Genomic DNA, 17,129 nt, shown 5'->3' on the forward strand with positions numbered 1-17,129 from the left:
AGGAGTTTGCTAAATTTACTTGATCAGGCAGTTCATTTAGAAATTTCAGATGCTAATTATAGGTGGGTGCAGACAAGCTGGTATGGAAGACTGAGTTTTCCCGAGGCCCGAGAGCCATGTCAGGGCCCATACTTCCAGAAGGGGTTCTGAGTCCTCCAAACTCTCTCCACTTGATGACCTTCACTTCAACCGGGTCCCTCCTCAGACCCCAGTGGCTTCTCCCCAGCAGGATCCATGGAATCACCCCCCAGAACGGGGGAGCACCAGAGAACCTCGAAGCCTACTAGCGAAATTCCAACCCACGTGTTCAGTGTGGCCCACATGGAGACAAGAAAAACAAGTAAGAGGGGCGCCTGGGTGGTTCAGTCAGTCGCGTGTCCGACTACAGCTCAGGTCACGATCTCGCGGTTCGTGAGTTCGAGCCCCGTGCTGGGCTCTGTGCTGACAGCTCGGAGCCTGGAGCCTGCTTCCCATTCTGTGTCTCCCCTTCTCTCTGCCTCTCCCCTGCTCATGCTCTGTCTCTGTTTCTCAATAATAAATAAATGTTAAAAAAAATTTTTTTTTTAAAGAAAAACAAGTAAGAGTCATCAGCTTGCAAACACTGGCTAAGTTCCATATGAAAATGTGGATTTTTGACCTCCCCAGAGAAACCCAAAGGTCTAGCAATCCCAGACCCACACTCCCGTGGACAACCCGCAGAGTGTGCATTCATTCTGCAGGTGGTCACAAGCCTGTCCACTGATGAGGATGCTCTTGCCCCTATGGCACCAGAGTTCTGAAGCCCTAGTCTTCACCATTCAGAGGCCGCTGATCAGAGGAAGGGGAAGACACGGTCAAGAGAAGCTTCTCCAAAGGGAAGCTGGAGGGTGAACTGGAAGGACTAGACTTCACGTCCCAGGCCCTACCCTACAGCGTTCAACCAACGTGTGGCCGCAGAAGCCAGTTCTGCCCCAAGGCAAGGCCCTCTGTGCAGATGGTTAGGAAGTACACCTCCTTCCCACCATTGTGGAGAGGATCTATCAATCCCGGAGGCACCAAAGAGGGAGACTAGGGCAGAGGCTCTGCCCTTTAGTTTCTCCAAACGTGAGGATCAGACACCCAGAGATAAGGCAAATGGTGGAAGACAAAGGACCAAACCCTGTGTAAAGGCTTTACCAACCCCAGGAAACCACCATTCTTAGCCCGGGGAGAGGCCAGGATGCCACAGGGATGGGAGGAAGCGGTAGGAAGGACTGGGACAAGGGAAGAGGAGGTGGAGGATGGAGGCGCAGGTGGAGGCAAGACAAGTGGGAGACACCACACGTGGCCATCACTCTCTGTAGTCAGTAGTGTAGGTCACAGCCAGCGTCAGAGCTCACTCACTCCTGGTCTATTCTAGACTCTTGCAGCCCACCCTGCAGCTGGTCCTGCACTTCCTGGGGTCTGGTTAAAACTGAGCAGGATGGGCAACACCCCAGACCTCCTGAATCAGATACACATTAAAGGTGCAGATCTATCCACCTAACACAGCAAGTGGATGGCCACTGACCGGGGGCGGGGGGTGGTGTGCACATTTCTAGCAGACACACGTTTCAAGTCCATCCACCTCAATGATGTTCTTTTAGACCATCAATAAATATGGCTTCGGTAGTCAGATGATATTTAATTAGCCTTAAACTCTTTTATTTCATGTAAGTTAGAGCCTTGCCTGAGACACTTCATTTGGAAAGTAACCTGGCACTCAAGATTAAAATGAAATATTAGCATGTCAGTGGTAGCTTCATCGTGGTGAGCTCCCCTTCTGCCCTCCAACCCTGCAGGGGAACCACATGGCACTGCTTCCAAATCTCCACCACCCGCCCCCCGCAATATACATACACACGAGAGATTTGACATATGGGCTCTCAGAGGTGAGGGTTCAGACTTTCCTACATGCAAAAGGGGCTGTAGCCCCTAAGAAGTGAGAAATTGAAAAAAACTCATCTTTGTCAATGTTGGAATTAAATTTTTATCCTTTTGTCTGAATTTCCTTTCTGCACCTCAGAGCCACCAAACCCACCGGTGCTTCAGAGCCTTTACAGGGACTGAACCCTCTGTCCAGGAGTTGCCCCTCCTCGCAAGCTGACTTGCTCTTTGGAGGCCAAATGCAATGTCACCTCCCCAGAGGACCTTCCCTGACCTCTCAGTCTCAGCTAGGCCTGCTCTCTCTGCCTCAGATCCCCCTATTTTAATACTCTGCATGGCGTGTGTCCCTACAGATCGTTTTCCGGTTTCTTCTTCTATTTGTTGATTTGTTTATTGCCTGCCTCCTCCAACTAGAATGTCTGCTACACAAAAGCACGGATTTTGTTTTGTTTTCTGCTATATTCCCAGGGCCTAAGACAGCGCCTGGCTCATCAAACAGGATAAAAGGAAGGAGGGAGGGAGGGAGGAAAAAGAAATGAGAGATTAGATCATAGATACATAGTCAAATGAGAGCTACATAGACACAGATGATAAAGAAATAGAAAATTTCTTTGGATGGGGGGATGGCAGGATGAATGACAGATGATAGGTAACAGAAAGAAAATGTATGGATGGATACAAAGAAAGAAATAGATAGATAGATAGATAGATAGATAGATAGATAGATAGATAGAAGGATGGATGGATGAATGGATGGGATGAATGGGTGGATGGATGGATGGATGGATGGATGGATGGATGCATGGGATGGAGGGATGGATGGATGGATGCATGGGATGGAGGGATGGATGGACGGATGGACGGATGGATGAATGGATGTGTAGATGGATGAATGGATGGGATGGATGGATGGATGGATGGATGGAAGGATGGACAGATGGATGGACGGATGGAAGGAAGGAAGGAAGGACAGATGGAAGGATGGATGGATAAATGGAAGGATGGATGGGATGGATGGATGGATGGATGGATGGATGAATGGGATGGATGGATGGATGGATGGATGGATGAATGGAAGGAAGGAAGGATGGATGGATGGACAGATGGAATGATGGATGGATGAATGGATGGGATGGATGGATGGATGGGATGGATGGATGGATGGGTGGATGGATGGATGGATGGATGAATGGATAAGATGGATGAATGGACAAATGGACAGATGAACGGATAGGATGGATGGATGGGTGGATGGATGGATGGGTGGATGGATGGATGGATGGATGGACGAACAATGGACAGATGGACAAATGGATAGACAGATAGACTGACAGCCAGCCAGCTCAAGCAATCAGACACTTTGGCTGACCCAGAAGAGCATGGTGCCTACTCTTAAGAGTCTTGCAATCTGGAAGAGAAGAGTCAGAAAGCACGGCCCCAGCAACTGCTCACAGCATTGTCAGATGTGACCAAAGCAGCACACGATTCAATGACAACTGGGGATCCTGAGGGCAGGCTGGAGCTCAGAGGAAATCTTGCTGCAGGGGCTGGAGGGACTGGCTTCCTTAGGAGTGGGGCAGGCGATGGCTCCATGGAAGAACCTGAGCCAGATCCTAAGAACCTGGCTGGATACAAACATTCCAAAGAGCGACACCCAATGATTCCCAAAGGCTGGCAGCAGGTGATTCAGACACACAAGATGATTTTAGATGATACACAGAAAAACTATTTAAAAAAAAAAATTAACAAGTTATATAATTATTTCAATATTCACCATGAAAAATATATAACTGGTACACCAAACCAGGGATTTCCTAGATATTATTATTTTAGAGCAAAGCTAAACATAATAATTAAAAGAAGGGTGACCTTTTAAAAACACATGAAGTCTACAAGCAGGTTGTACTCAATATGGTAAAAATCAAAAACAGAGGTATGTGAATGATGACAGTGTGCAGCTTAGACCCAAGGGGTGGTTCTCGGCTCTGACTCTGCCCTCCCCCCACACTGTCCCAAAAGGCCTGGAAGGCCTCACCCACGGGAGGCCTTGCTCTGCTGGCTCTGGTCCCCAGCTGGGCTGTCAGAGGCAGATGTGACTTAACAGTCCTTCCCTGGGTTTGTAGAAGTGGCAAGGATGTGTCCAAGTGCACGAGGCCCTCGTTGGGCGCGCATCCCCACTCTGCCAGAGCCAGACGGGAAGCAGAAAGTGCTCCAGGGAAGAAATCCACAGGCCGGCCCTGCCTCTTCCAGAAGCAGCCACAGAAGTCCCAGCAAATTCCTCCCCTTTGAAAGGAGAGAAGGAAGAGACAAGAGAGAGACAGAGACAGAGAGACAAAGAGAAAGACAGAGAGACAGAAACAGAGAGAGACAGACAGAGAGACAGACAGACAGACAACAAATGCTAGCTAAAGTCCTTATCAGGAAGAAAAATTTTTTAAAGCATGAACTCTATTTATACCCTGAATAAACAAGATAATTACGTGTTCGTTTCATAAGTTGTGCCGTGATTCCAAGATCACCAGTGGCCATGAATGTTTGGATTTCACATAAGCATGTTTAAAAGCCATGGGTCTTGACCCTCTGACCAGGAAGCTAAGCTTAGCCAACACTTTCACACTGCGATCAAGGCATAAAGCAGAGAGTTGAACAAACTAACATTCTACTCTTGGAATCAAAGTATAAGCAGAAGAACTGATGAATCTGCTAATTGTCCCGTTGTTCGTGCCTGCTCTTGACATTGGCACACACCCCTGGTACAACCCAAAGTGCATCTTTTGCACACATATGCCGAGAAAAACGTGTATGCCTCTGATGAATGTGAGTGTAGGGGTTTTCTTAAAAAAGCAATTCCCTCTTTATTATTTTCATTTTCTTTTAAAGGCCAACTCACTGTGGACACTTCATGGGCCTGGCCTGAGTGTAGAGAAACTCCCTGCAACTGAGCGCCATGGGTCAGAGGGGCACGGGCTGGACACCCCAAACCTCACGCCATCTCTGCTTCACTCCTTCCTGAGGTCACTGTAAGTCCCGATCAGGAGAAGAGTAACGTCTAATTCTGCAAAAGGCTGATGGGTATATTCTTTCTCCCCAGCCCCATATCCACTGCCCAGGTCAGCCCATTTCTCAGGTACATCCCAATTGATCACAAACTCCCTGACCTGGCATGCAGCCTCTCTCACCATCAGTCAGGTCTCCCCACACTTCCACTCATGCTAACGTGTACCCTAAGTGCCAACACCACAGAGCTACTTGTCACTCCCCAACACCAAGCCCGTCCCCAGTTTCCCCTCTACTGCCTCTGCCCAGAATGGCCCTCAGCATCCCCTCCCCCCACACACCCCAGCTGCAAATGTGCCTGGCAAATTCCTGCCTTCTGCAAGCAACTTCCCTCTTGCCTTTCCCTCATCTCTATTTATGAAAATCTTTTGGGGCCCCAAGGCCCAGCTGCAACACCAGCTCTCCATGAAGCTCTTCCTGAGCCACACAATGAGTCTGACTTTTCCCTTTTTATTTATTTTATTTTTTATTTTTTGGAGAGAGAGAGAGCGAGAGCATGACCGGGGGAGAGGGGCGGAGGGAAAGAGAGAGAGAGAATCTTAAGCAGGTTCCACGATCAGCACAGAGCCCGACACGGGGCTCGATCTCGCAACAATGGGATCATGACCCAAAATCAAGAGTTGGATGCTCGACTGAGCCACATAGGTGCCCCTGACTTGTCCATTCTTAAAAGGACTGTGCAGTGCTGAGCACAGTCAGCATCGTATTCACATTGCTCTTACTTATTAATCTCTCGCTCCCCAGTTTGAATTTGTGGCTCTCCGTTTAACCTAGGAGGTGGCACTGGTCACATTCTCATTGTGATACGGCTTTTTTGTGTGTCTTCTCCCCTCTGTCTGTACCCTTCATTGCTCAGATGGTAGCAGACAGAGTGGCAAAGCTTTGCACATTTCTGTTGGCTCAAACTCTACTGAAGACTGACACGCCTGACTCCCCTCTGGGCACATCCTTTTAGGCTGAGTGTCAAACATGCTTAGGGACAGTCCTTGGGGTCATACTAATTTGCAGCCCTGGTTATAGCTACCTCCTGCAAAAGTAGTACACTCTAGAGCCTTCTGGGTTTCAATCCTAACTCAACTTACTGTTCCCCATGCAAACTCCACAGAAAATCTGGATTATGAGGGACAGACAGGAAATACCATGTGTCCCTCTACCTCTCAACCTAGAATTCTAGGGGCTTGCCCCAACTCACCCGGTAATAGGTGGGTGCTTGCGACACAAGATCCAAATCAAAGTGTTCAGCTGATGTCAGCTCTCAATTTCTCTCTGATTTAAAACAAGATCCAACAGTAGCCCAACAGGCCATATTGACAGAAATGAAAGTATAAATTGGTCTTGTTGGCCTTGAGGCTAAACCTCAAATGCAGAACCATCTTTAAAATCCTATTTCAACTGTCCTCCCAAAAGCAGAAGGGCTCTGTGTTCTTCTTCATGGCGCTGGATCCTTTGAACCCAACTTTGCTGAGCTGAGGCAGATGTGAGGACCGTCCCAGAATCACATCACTGCCAACCACTCCTGGCAGCCACCTCCCCGCCCCCCCCGCCCCCGACACACACACGCATGTGTCAGGGAAGGCCTGATACGGAAGGAAAGTCGAGATAGTTTTCTCCTTCTCTTTTCTTTCCCACCTGGCCCATTACCATACCCATGAAGACCACCTGGGTCAGTGAGAGAGAAAAGCCATCTTGTCCTTATCTAACAGATACCTCACCATCGTACACACAGATCTTTATTTCCTACATAAAGCTAAAAGGCTTGTGCCCACTTTATTTTTTGTGCATTACCTTCCTTTTTCATTTTAATTAGCTTGCCTGAAACAAAAGACGATGATTTCAAAATATACTAGCAGCGCTGCAAAACCATCAAGACAGGGAGCTGTTCTTGCCTTTGTCACCTCTTACCAAAGGAGGGGACGCTTGGGACCGGGGAGAGGAAAAGTGTCCCCACCTAGACGGCAGTTCTTCCCTCAGTTTACCCAGAGAGAGGAGAACCCGGGTTTTAGAAGGGTTAGGCTTGGTGAAGGAAGATCCCCGGGGAAAGAGTCATCCTGGGAGGAGCTGGGACAAGACGGATGGCCGGGGCTGGCCCACCCAGGCCCTCGGTCCACCAGGCCTGGAGCCAGGGGCAGTAGAACAGCAGGGAAGCAGCTAGAATGCCTGCCTGTGGGCAGTGGATCTGGCCCTAAGTCCAGTCCCTTTGCTTCTCTGGCAGCCAAGCCTGGTGTTCCCTGCAGAGCGGCCTCCCAGAGAGCCAGCCTGTGTGGGTTGCATGGCCCCCAGCAGACTGTCTTTACCGCGGAATATGCTGGGAAGCAGCTTCTTCTCTCCCTCTGCTCGCTAGGAAACCCGCCCGCTTGATCCCCAGGACTGGCACACCTCTGCTCCAGGCACAGCTGCCGCCACCAGAGTCAAAGGGGCACTCGGCCTGAAGCTCTGGAAGAACAGGGCCCTGACAGTGACACAGCTCATGCTTGGGCTAAGCTTTGGTCATTGAGACCAGGCCATGGGCAAGGGGGAAGTTGATTTTTCTTTTTTTAATGGAGATACAACCCAGATCCCTCTTATCACGTTTCTACAGCTGCCCATACTGCACTGTGTGGGACAGACAGACATCCACACGAGGCCAGGAGAAGTGAGGCACCATGGGTTAATGTGCCTCTTTTTTTTTTTTTTTTTAAATGTTGTGGTGTCTATTTGCAAAGCTGACCTAATGCACGGCCTCACAGCTCTCAACCTCTGAAGGGCCAAGAGGGACACAGGAGCCTTTGTGTAGGGGCAAACAAAGACAAAGTCATGGCAGAGTGGACCCTGAAGTGACGTGGGACGACCGCCCCGCCAGTGAGGACGCCTGCCTCACAAGGCCGCTCGCTGGGGCGGATTCCGAGGGAAGTGGCAGCAGGAAATGTGTGTCCAGCAGCCTCCACCCCGCTGCCTGCCTGGTCCCCACTCTTGGGAAGGCCCCACTCTGAGCGAGCTCAACTCAAACCCAGGGAGAAGTGGCATTTCCCCGCCACGCCAGCCCACACAAAGAGAAGCATCTCCAAAAAGAAAATCCAAGGCACGTCTTGACACCTTAATTGAAGCTGGTCATTGAGACTTCTCCAGGCCTCTCCCCTGACCCCCTCACTCCAGAGTAAAACCCCCTGAAAGGTCTTTCCATTATAACCTGGTTGCAAAGCAGAAAGGGCCATTATTAGCTCCATACACGAATCAAGCGCCATTAAGGGGAAAGAATGTGACATGAAGCTTTTGTTTCCAGAAACGAAAGAAAGAAGACCAATGAGAAAAAAAAAAAAAAAAAAAAAAGGAGAGAAAGAAGTAGGGAGAAAAGAAAGGAGGAGGAGGAGAGGAGAAGCCCCAGCAGCCCCAGCAGGGGAAAGAGAAACCAGCACCCAGATGCGGGGGAGGCTTTGCCGGGGCTGGTGCCGGGTGGCAAGAAGGGTTAAATTTATGTTCCATTACAAGTCCCCTTTTTTTTGGTTTCATCTTCTCAGTAAAACACATAACTTAAAATGAAATCAAATATTAAAAATGACAGACTCTATAAGTGCTGTGAGTAACTCCAGGTCACGGAGGGAGGGACGAGCCGGCGAGTTGTCAGGCACTATCTGTCAGAGTGAATTAGAAACAATCAACAGACACTGAAAGGGAAGGTGATTGTTATTAGGCAGCGGGGCTGGGATCGGGCTGCCCAGATGTGGTCGTGCATATCAAGGACAGGAAGCAGCAGTTTAATTCAGGAAGCCCCGGCGAACAGGGCAGCCGAGAGGAGAAAAGTCCTTTGTCGCTAATAAGCTGGAAGTTACTTTGATAACAGCAGGGTTAGACTTGAGAATAAAACACATTTCTTTCACTACCACACACCATTAATATCACAGAAATGCGGGCGGAAGCGACGCCGGGCGCACGCGGGATTAGCTGCTGGCCTGCCTTGCCCTGCAGCCGGGGAGGCCAGGCTCGAGGCCCCACCTGGACCAAAGCCTCCCCCACCCGGACCAAAGCCTCCGCTCCTTCCGGGGCCAGGCTCCTTCTGACCACGTCAGGCCCCACGGTCGCCCTCCAGAAATGTCGTCTGGCCGAAAAAGCATAAAGATAGTATATTTCATTATTTCCCAGTGTCAGGCCCTCCCGTCTCTGTGGCCTGTGGGGAAGGTGCGAGCCCGGTAAACAGCCTCCATATAATGAAGTCCATGTATGCAGCAACGGAAAACAATTTTATATGCAGACAAGGCCCGATTTCATGAGAAATTACTTATGCAGGCGTTCTGCAATTATCCTGTGATACTTTCAGGCAACAGTCTGACAGCAGTTGTGCAAACAATAAAGGGATTACAGAAATAAAAACAAATAATATTACATACACAGAAACTCCATGTTGCATGTGGACGGGATGAAAGGAGCCAGGCAGGGGCCAACAGGAAGTGAGGCCAGAGACCAGCCCACCCCCATCCTATGCACTTGGACTATAGGAAAGCTCTCCGCCCCCCCCCCCAGCACCCTGGCAGGAGCCTGGCAGCTGTATGGGGGTCTGCCCCCCCCCCAACCCCCCGTCGGGAGACCTGCTGGCCTCTCAGGGAGCTGAGGGCATGGGTCACGTTTGCAGAAGGAGCAGAGTCATGGGACCAGGAAGGGCCGGGCAAATAGTGGGCTGAGCAGCCTTGCCATTTGCTCTCTCACGCCAGGTGACCTCCCAGGACAGAATGTATCTTGTCCTTCTGGCTCATCTCCAGGGTCAACAGCGGCCACCCATGTCCAGCTACAGCCCAGAGCTTCCAGTCAAGTTGGTGCAAGGTCAGCATTGCCCTTTCCCAAGCACAGGTGAACAGAGTAGGTACATCAGCCACCCACAAGGACCCATCAAGACTCAGGAGGCTGGGGGCATTCACCCTCAACAGGTAGGAGGAAGGAAGGGTGGTTCTATCACGTGCTCCCAGGGGCAGGAACCGAACTCACCCATCACCGTGTCCGCATCTTAGATATGGGTGGCACCCTATAACTCAGGGGTCAGGGGTGACACCATGAGATGGGACGGTGGAGGCTGGCACCAGGACATCCTGCCCACTCTCCCCAGAAGACAGGTGCTTTCTCAGTGTGTCTCCTCCTCTGGGCAGCAAACGTCCCCGTGCAGCCAGGAACTGCCCTGGCCTCCCCGCAATGAGGGAACACAGGAACGAAGATGGGACCAAGGACCCGCAAATGCTGGGTTCCCCGCGCGCTGTACCTGCTCCCAGAGCCTGGCTGTCCGGTGGGCAGCTGGGGCGAGTGCTGCCCGTGCTTACTGGGCACCCACTGTGCACACTGCTGAGCGCTGGCCGCAGCTCTGCTCAGTCTACAGACACTTGCATTTGCAGAAAGTTTTTTTTTTTAATTTAGTTGCTAACGTTAAAGGAAAAATAAAAAAAAAAAAAGAACTAGATTTCTTTAACTTCTCTTTCCCTAAAAACTATGACGACCTGAAGAAAGCAATCTGCCCACATTCCTAGGTGGTGGCTCCAACAATGAGGGCTGAGGGGATGCTCAGACCCTCCAGCCTGCTCTGTCCACATCCAGCTTCCTGCATTTACCACCTAGACCCTGAATTTGGGTCTAGGACAACTGCCCAGAGAGAGAGCTGAGGCCTGTCCAGGACACACAGTAAAAGGCTGGGTCAAAGCCCATTTAGGTGTCCCTGTCCTCAGGAACTCAGTCTGGGGCAGAGCCCTAGCCCTCCCGTAGCTGAGCTGGCTTTAGCACTGATCATGTTTGTTCAAAACCTGCAGGGTTCTGTATCCCTAAGATGGGCCTATTAGATAGAACACCTGAGGGGCAACCCTCAGTCACCTGTGCAGAGATCAGGACCTCCCAACCAGTCCCGGCCTCATCGTGTCCTGAATGTCGGCACACATCAAACCCAAGTAGGCCTTAGGCCTGGCAATCCCTGCATTCCAGGGAATATGGAAAGCAGTGTGGATTTGGTACATATCGATTGCATTTGTTTAAAGCAAGGTGCAACAAATTCTAATGATTACAAATTGCAGAGGCGAGAGGTTATCAATCAATGCCCCCGGATGACTGCTGACCACTCGGCATGCCAGGAGCCATACGAGGTGCTCTGGGAGCGGCTAGACAAACGTCAGGACAGCCCCAGCCCCTGCCGCGGCCTGCACCAGCTCAGAGTGGCCCCCAAGCTGCATGGAGCTGCCAGAGGGCCTGTCTGCTGTGCTCAGGTGAGAGCCGGGCTGGGCACAACCATGCCTTGGGCCCTCTCTGGGCCTCAGTCTCTAAACTTCTAAAATAAAGGAAGCGTTGAACACCAAGGTGTCTGCTCACCCTCCTAGAGTCCAGCAACCAGGCTGCTGAGGGCAAAAGAGGCCAGACTATCATCACCAAGAGTCCGCATGCTACCAGACAACCCCTGAATCAGCATTAACAACAAAACAGTGCTCACATCTCAGCTTGGAGTCAGGCATGGGAGGGGCCTACGCTTCCCAGACCCCCACATGGACTCAGGCAGGCGAAGCTCCCTGACTAAGGGGGGCCCCCACAGCCTTCGACCTGCAACTGTGCCCAAGCCCACAGCTGCCCGGGGGGTGGGAGGGTCGGCTCGGGCCTCCCTGGGCTGCACAGGAAGCTCCAGTGGGAAGCCATTGGGCACTATCATGAGTCACCATGTTGCCTCTGAGGGCAGGGCCCGAGAGCTTCTCAAGATACACCCGCCGGTCAAAAGCAACAGAGACATAAAACTAAGGCAACACTCCTCACTATGGTCTACAAAGCCATGCCCAATCCAGGCCCTCCAACCCAACTACCCTCTCGCCAGGGCGCACTGTGCTCTAGCCTCACTGGCCTATACCCCGGTCCCTCAGACATGCTGTTCCCTCTGCCAGAAATGCTCTTCCTCGAGACCAGCACCTGGCTGGCTTCTGTATGTCCTTCAACCCTCTCATTTGCAATGTGCTTTCCTCAGGAGGGCCATCCTAACCACCCACCCCTCTCAAGGACCCTCCCTCTCTCTTTCCCGTCCCAGACATTCCTCGTGGCACTTACCCCTATCTGACATCATCTTATCCATGGTTCCCTTGTCTGCTGCTTCCTAGCCCCACAACACAAGATCCTTAAGGGCAGGCAGCTTGCCTGTGTTGTCTAAGACTGTACCCAGGACTGCTCCCGGGCGGAGGGATCAGGCTCCGAAATCAGGAAGAAGCATGCTCACCACCCGCCAGCCGTGTGACCTGAGGGAGGCCATTTACTTTCTCTGACCCCAGTTTCCATATCTGGAAAATGGAACTAATGACAGTATCTACCTGCTGGGAACCCAGTAAGGATTAAGATAAGCCCAAGAAACTTCTGGACCAGAACCAGTTCCACCGTACCTGTTCTCCAGAGTTCAAATGATCTTTGATTTGAGTTCTCTTTGGGGCCGCGTGAGAATAACGAGACCTTACTTTCCTACCTCATTCGGCCGCTACAGAGGAGTTTGCGGGGATCTTGATCTTTACCTCCATGAGCCCGGAGATCTCCTGGTGAAGATCAAATACGACGCAAAGCCCCACACACATATGCAGGGCTTATCATCATTATCACATAGAAATTACAATTATTCACTCCCTCCTCTGTGCTCCCAGAGTACCGCTACCGCAGCATTTAACTCAAGTAATTACTGCTGCAGGAGGGCTGTTGACTCACGCAGCTGTGCCAGGACAACGGGGCCACCTCAGGACAGCCGGAGCCACAGCGGGGCCAGCACCCTAGTCCCAGGTCCTGCCCACACCCGCCTCAGAGGGGCCACGCTGTGTCCGTCGGACGGAGGCGAGAGGTCCTATGGTCTCTGAGATGCGCTGGCCTCTGCAAGTCCTGGGGTCTTTCTGAAGGGTGGAGCTCAGGGGGGCCGGACAGCCACACCTCATGGCTCTGCCTCCTGTCCCTGCTGGCGATTCTCTGGAAATCCACGTTGTGGTGGGCTATTAAATCATTTTCTGGCACGTGTGAGGGGCTCGATTACTACTAGGTTGCTTGGGGTTTCTATGCAATGGTGCTTCAGGGTGACTGGTTGTCCCAAAGCTGCACGTGTATAGCGTTTTATAGAACACTTTGAAAGGCCAAGTGTCCATTTTAAAGGATCGGGAAGACGGTCCTGGAGAGGACAGAAGCAAGGGTCCTGACAGGTACCTTTAGGAGTCCAGAAATGGCCCAACTAGAACATCACAATTCCAGACTATTTGGAGAAAGCGTCCAACTCCAGGGCCCGAGAATCCCATGTGCTGGAGCTGGGAAGTCAGCTGGGAAGTCAGGCCTGGAAGGAGGTGCCTGTCCCTAAGACCTGTCCCCTCTCTTGGTCTCCAGGGCCCCAAACTCGCTCTCAGATAGAAGGTTGCGAATCCTACTTCCAGTTCACATGACCCTAAAATCATTCCAAGATTTATATTTTCCGGGCAGGAAAATCTCCCCACCTTCTCACCGCCAGTCCCAAGAACACCACATCATTGTCCTTTATCCTCTCTGAGGCCCAGGTGATTAACTCTCTAAAACGCGGGCCTCCGTGCCGGAAGTGAAACTGGCGCGTGTCTTATTCTAGAGTCTGAGAAACCACCCGAAGGATGGCCATGTCCATTTGCACAAGAAGCTCAAGTCAGTCCGCAGCCTCCCGCTCAGTCCCCCCACCTGGTCAGATGTGGTAGCTCAGCCTTCTCTCTCCTTCCCCGTCCGATGCAGGTCAAGGGAAATGGTTAGCCCCCTTGCAGTGCCTCCTCTCCCGCTCAGGAGCCACAGAGCATGGAATGCTCCAGAACAAGCTGGGGCAGCGGCTCCCCTGGGAAAGCCAGCCTCACGGGTCTCTTCTACCTGAGGCCCTCGGCAGTGGCGCTAAGCTGGGCTTTCGGAAACTGTGAGCATCCACGCAGCAGAATTCCTACCATCAATGTAGCAGCTAAATATTGTAAGACTCCTAACTCCCCCATCTGTGTTTTGCCTCCCAAGAGGGAAAATAGTCTTCACAGACATTCCCTTATCTGGCAGGCAAATTCTAAACCTTACTGGCAATCACAGTCTTGTTTTCCCAACCAAACAGCTATGGAACCAAAAATTGCTCTGCCTGTGATATGCTGAGGAGGGAAGTAGCCAAACAGCTCGGTCTGGAAGCCCGGGGCCGGGAGGCCCTTGGTTTCTCCACCGCCAGAGAAGAGCCGGGGCCCTGCAGAAGTCCCCGCTGCCGGGGGAGGCCCGCCGGGCCGCTGGCGTTCACTGCTCCTTGTTCTTAACACGGAATACACCCACCAAGAAGCTGACGGAAAACACTCACCACGGTGTGAAATCAACACTTTCTAACTCAAATAAAGGGGGTAAAAAAAGGGAAAACTTCCAACCCTTTTGTGGCAAATATTTTCTCCCACGAGACGATGTGAGGCAGCCTCCCCCTCCCCCCCCCCCGCCCCGTGGCCCTGTGCCCTGCCACCACGCGTACCTTGGCACGCCACACCCTCACTTTCCAGCTTACGGTCTCTCCCTGCGTTTCACCTGGCCCTGCCCATTCTTCACGCTGGAACCCCGTACCTGGGCAACTGCTAATAAACCGAATCTAAGGATAACTATAGAAGCCTAATTGATAGGGGCCTTTATCGACTGGCCTTGATGTCTATCTGAGGTTCTCAACAGCCAAGATTTAAATGTTTCATTTTATTTCTAACTTTCACTTTTGCACATTTCAGCAATGTCAGGCTGAGAGGTATGGTTTTACTATCAGAAAGAATCATGGTGCAGAATAATTTATGACTTCAGCTTGGGCTTTCAGAAAAGCTATTTCAAATCTTCACTTTGATTTGCTTGTATCAAAACTACTCAAAATAACAGCGGCCCTTTCTCGGAACCGGAATATGTTAGCGGCACCTCAGGATTGCGAACTGAAGCCTCAGATTTATCCCAGAAGAAAACTTGAGAAGGGAATTAAGTCACAGAGGGGAAAATAACCCTTTTTTTGTGAGTCCTTTGTTCCCCCCCTCCCCCCCCCCACCCATTCCCCAGACACACACCCAAACCACAAAGGAAAACCTCCCGGCCCTGGGGAAAGGTCCTGTGGGCCACCACTCAGCCAGAGCTCTTGGGCAGGCAGGGGAGTCCTACCGGGGTGATGGGGGTGGGGGGTGGGGGGAGGAAGGCCAGGAGGAAGCCCCTGGGGCCAGGAGGAGAGAGAGAAGGGCTATTTGGTCGGGATCTGTGTTAGGTCAACTCCACAAAGCAGAAGGAAACGATGTGTGTCCAGGGCAGAGAGTTCTAATATCGTTAAGACTCACCTTAGCAGCTTAACGGCATACTTGTCTTAAGGACTGTCAGTCTCGTGAGAAAACACCCCAGAAAGGATGTGGCTGATCCAGGCACTGACAGATCGCCAGAGGGGCGTCCCAGTTCCCTATCACAAAAGGAAATATAGAAAGAAATGATGTAAAGTGAAATGTAACAAATTCACCAAATCACAGCAATACGCAGAGGTCAAGGAAATTCAACTGAAAAGGTTAAAGATGAAATCAAATCCCGTGTAGGAGAATGAAAATCTATCCCAATGCAAGGCCACCGGTGACGTGCTGTAGACAAGAAGCTAAATACTGCCTAGCACTGGGATCCTTCATTTTCATCAGATCAATAAAAGCTTATATTTATCAGGATTCCAAGCAGCTGCCACTTCTGACAACCTCCACTTTATTTTCTCACTCCTTGTGCTGTATCAGGGCAAAGAGGAGAGGAGAAGCAGCTTTTAATGCTATTTACACCTGAAGACACAATTCCATTAAGAGGTCCTGTTTTGTTAAAGAAACAGGGATTGATATGATTATATTGGCAGGAGCGCGGGAAGTCCCTTTGTTCCTCCCCCCATGTTTTCCCCTTTGCAATCCAGACCCCAGCTCGGAGATTTCCTGACACCAAGTCTGCGTGCGAGCACTTTTTTGTTCAAACTTACCATTTACAAAGAGAGGCAAGGCTTTCTGCTAAAACAGTTACCACTCTAATCATCTGTACAACAATATTTGCTATCAGGCATTCTAAATAGATTATCACCAGTCCATCTGTGTCATTATTGATTTATAAGGCTTTAAGCAGCTTTAGAATAGAAGCTTTCCCACTGAAGGGTTTCTTGTATAAATCAGAGCCGTGCTCAAATATAGCAGCCATCACTCAAGATATTGTTCTTAAAATCATAACAAGAAGGAGAAAATGATAAATTGCTTGTAATATACTGATCCAAACTGATATGCAAATCTTGTTTTTTAAATATATTACTTGAGTAAAAAGAGGCATCATTAACATATGAATGCTATATGCAAATGATAGTGACAGAGCAGATGTTGGTGCATGTAATTGACCTATATGTGAATTGCATCAGAACCCTTAACTCTATTAATTCACTACCCAGTAACTAGATATTGTCCAAAAAGTACATTCTTTGAAACCATATACTGGAAGCAGAGCTGACAGGGTTCCAAGGATTCTGGAACAAGGTCACTGTCACTAGTATTTTGCTGTCATCTGCATTCCCCTTCTTATGGATGACATCATCATGGGGCCGTGTAAATCGATCACTTAATAGCATTTAGAAAATACTGCAGTGGGGAACAGGTTATAAAAAAAAATGCCCCAGTTTTATTCTTTTTCTTGGCAGAAATGTCATACCTCTTAAACTGAGGGTTTGTGCATGAGTGCACTGTGAAACACACAGATGCCATTTTATTCCCCGTCTTTATTTTTCCACTTCTTCTCAGAATGACATTAAATTGTATTAAATAGCCTTTTGTCCACAGGGCACAGACCACCCCGCATATGATAATGTATTAATGCCCCACGTTCCAGCCACTGAGCTGAAACATTCTGAGACTTGGAGGATAAGTATGAAGCACCATTGTGTGTATAGCCTGCTAACAACTGTGACACATACTAATAGAAACATACCTAATAAATTACTGCTTTCAGGTCTAGCAAGCTGACATTTCTCTGCAAGGGACAATTTTATATTTGTGGCGCAGAACAAAATTGCTTCATATGAAGCCACTGTGGATTAGCATAAAAATTAACACTTAAATTTCGGCTTATTTTCCACCCTCTCCTCCTGCCACAACAATCAATTCCTCTTATAAATCTGATTAGATTTTATGATGCTTATTATTCAGAGCATGTCTCAACACAGCATTCACAGGCTTGAAGACTATTTGTTTAAATAGAAAAAA

The 17,129-nt window shown here is 50.1% G+C and overlaps 1 protein-coding gene across 2 annotated transcripts in view; it reads right to left on the reverse strand.

Moving 5' to 3' along the window:
* The window catches only part of ZNF536 (zinc finger protein 536), a 379,333-nt gene that overhangs the window by 303,954 nt on the left and 58,250 nt on the right, over nucleotides 1-17,129 (reverse strand). For both annotated transcript variants that reach the window (XM_043599121.1, XM_043599120.1), the window contains exon 2: nucleotides 15,207-15,322. The gene's annotated coding sequence lies outside the window, so the exon portion shown is untranslated. The remainder of the gene's footprint in view (nucleotides 1-15,206; nucleotides 15,323-17,129) is intronic.

This window comes from Prionailurus bengalensis, chromosome E2 (assembly GCF_016509475.1).
Source record: "Prionailurus bengalensis isolate Pbe53 chromosome E2, Fcat_Pben_1.1_paternal_pri, whole genome shotgun sequence".
Classification (NCBI taxonomy): Eukaryota; Metazoa; Chordata; class Mammalia; order Carnivora; family Felidae; genus Prionailurus; species Prionailurus bengalensis.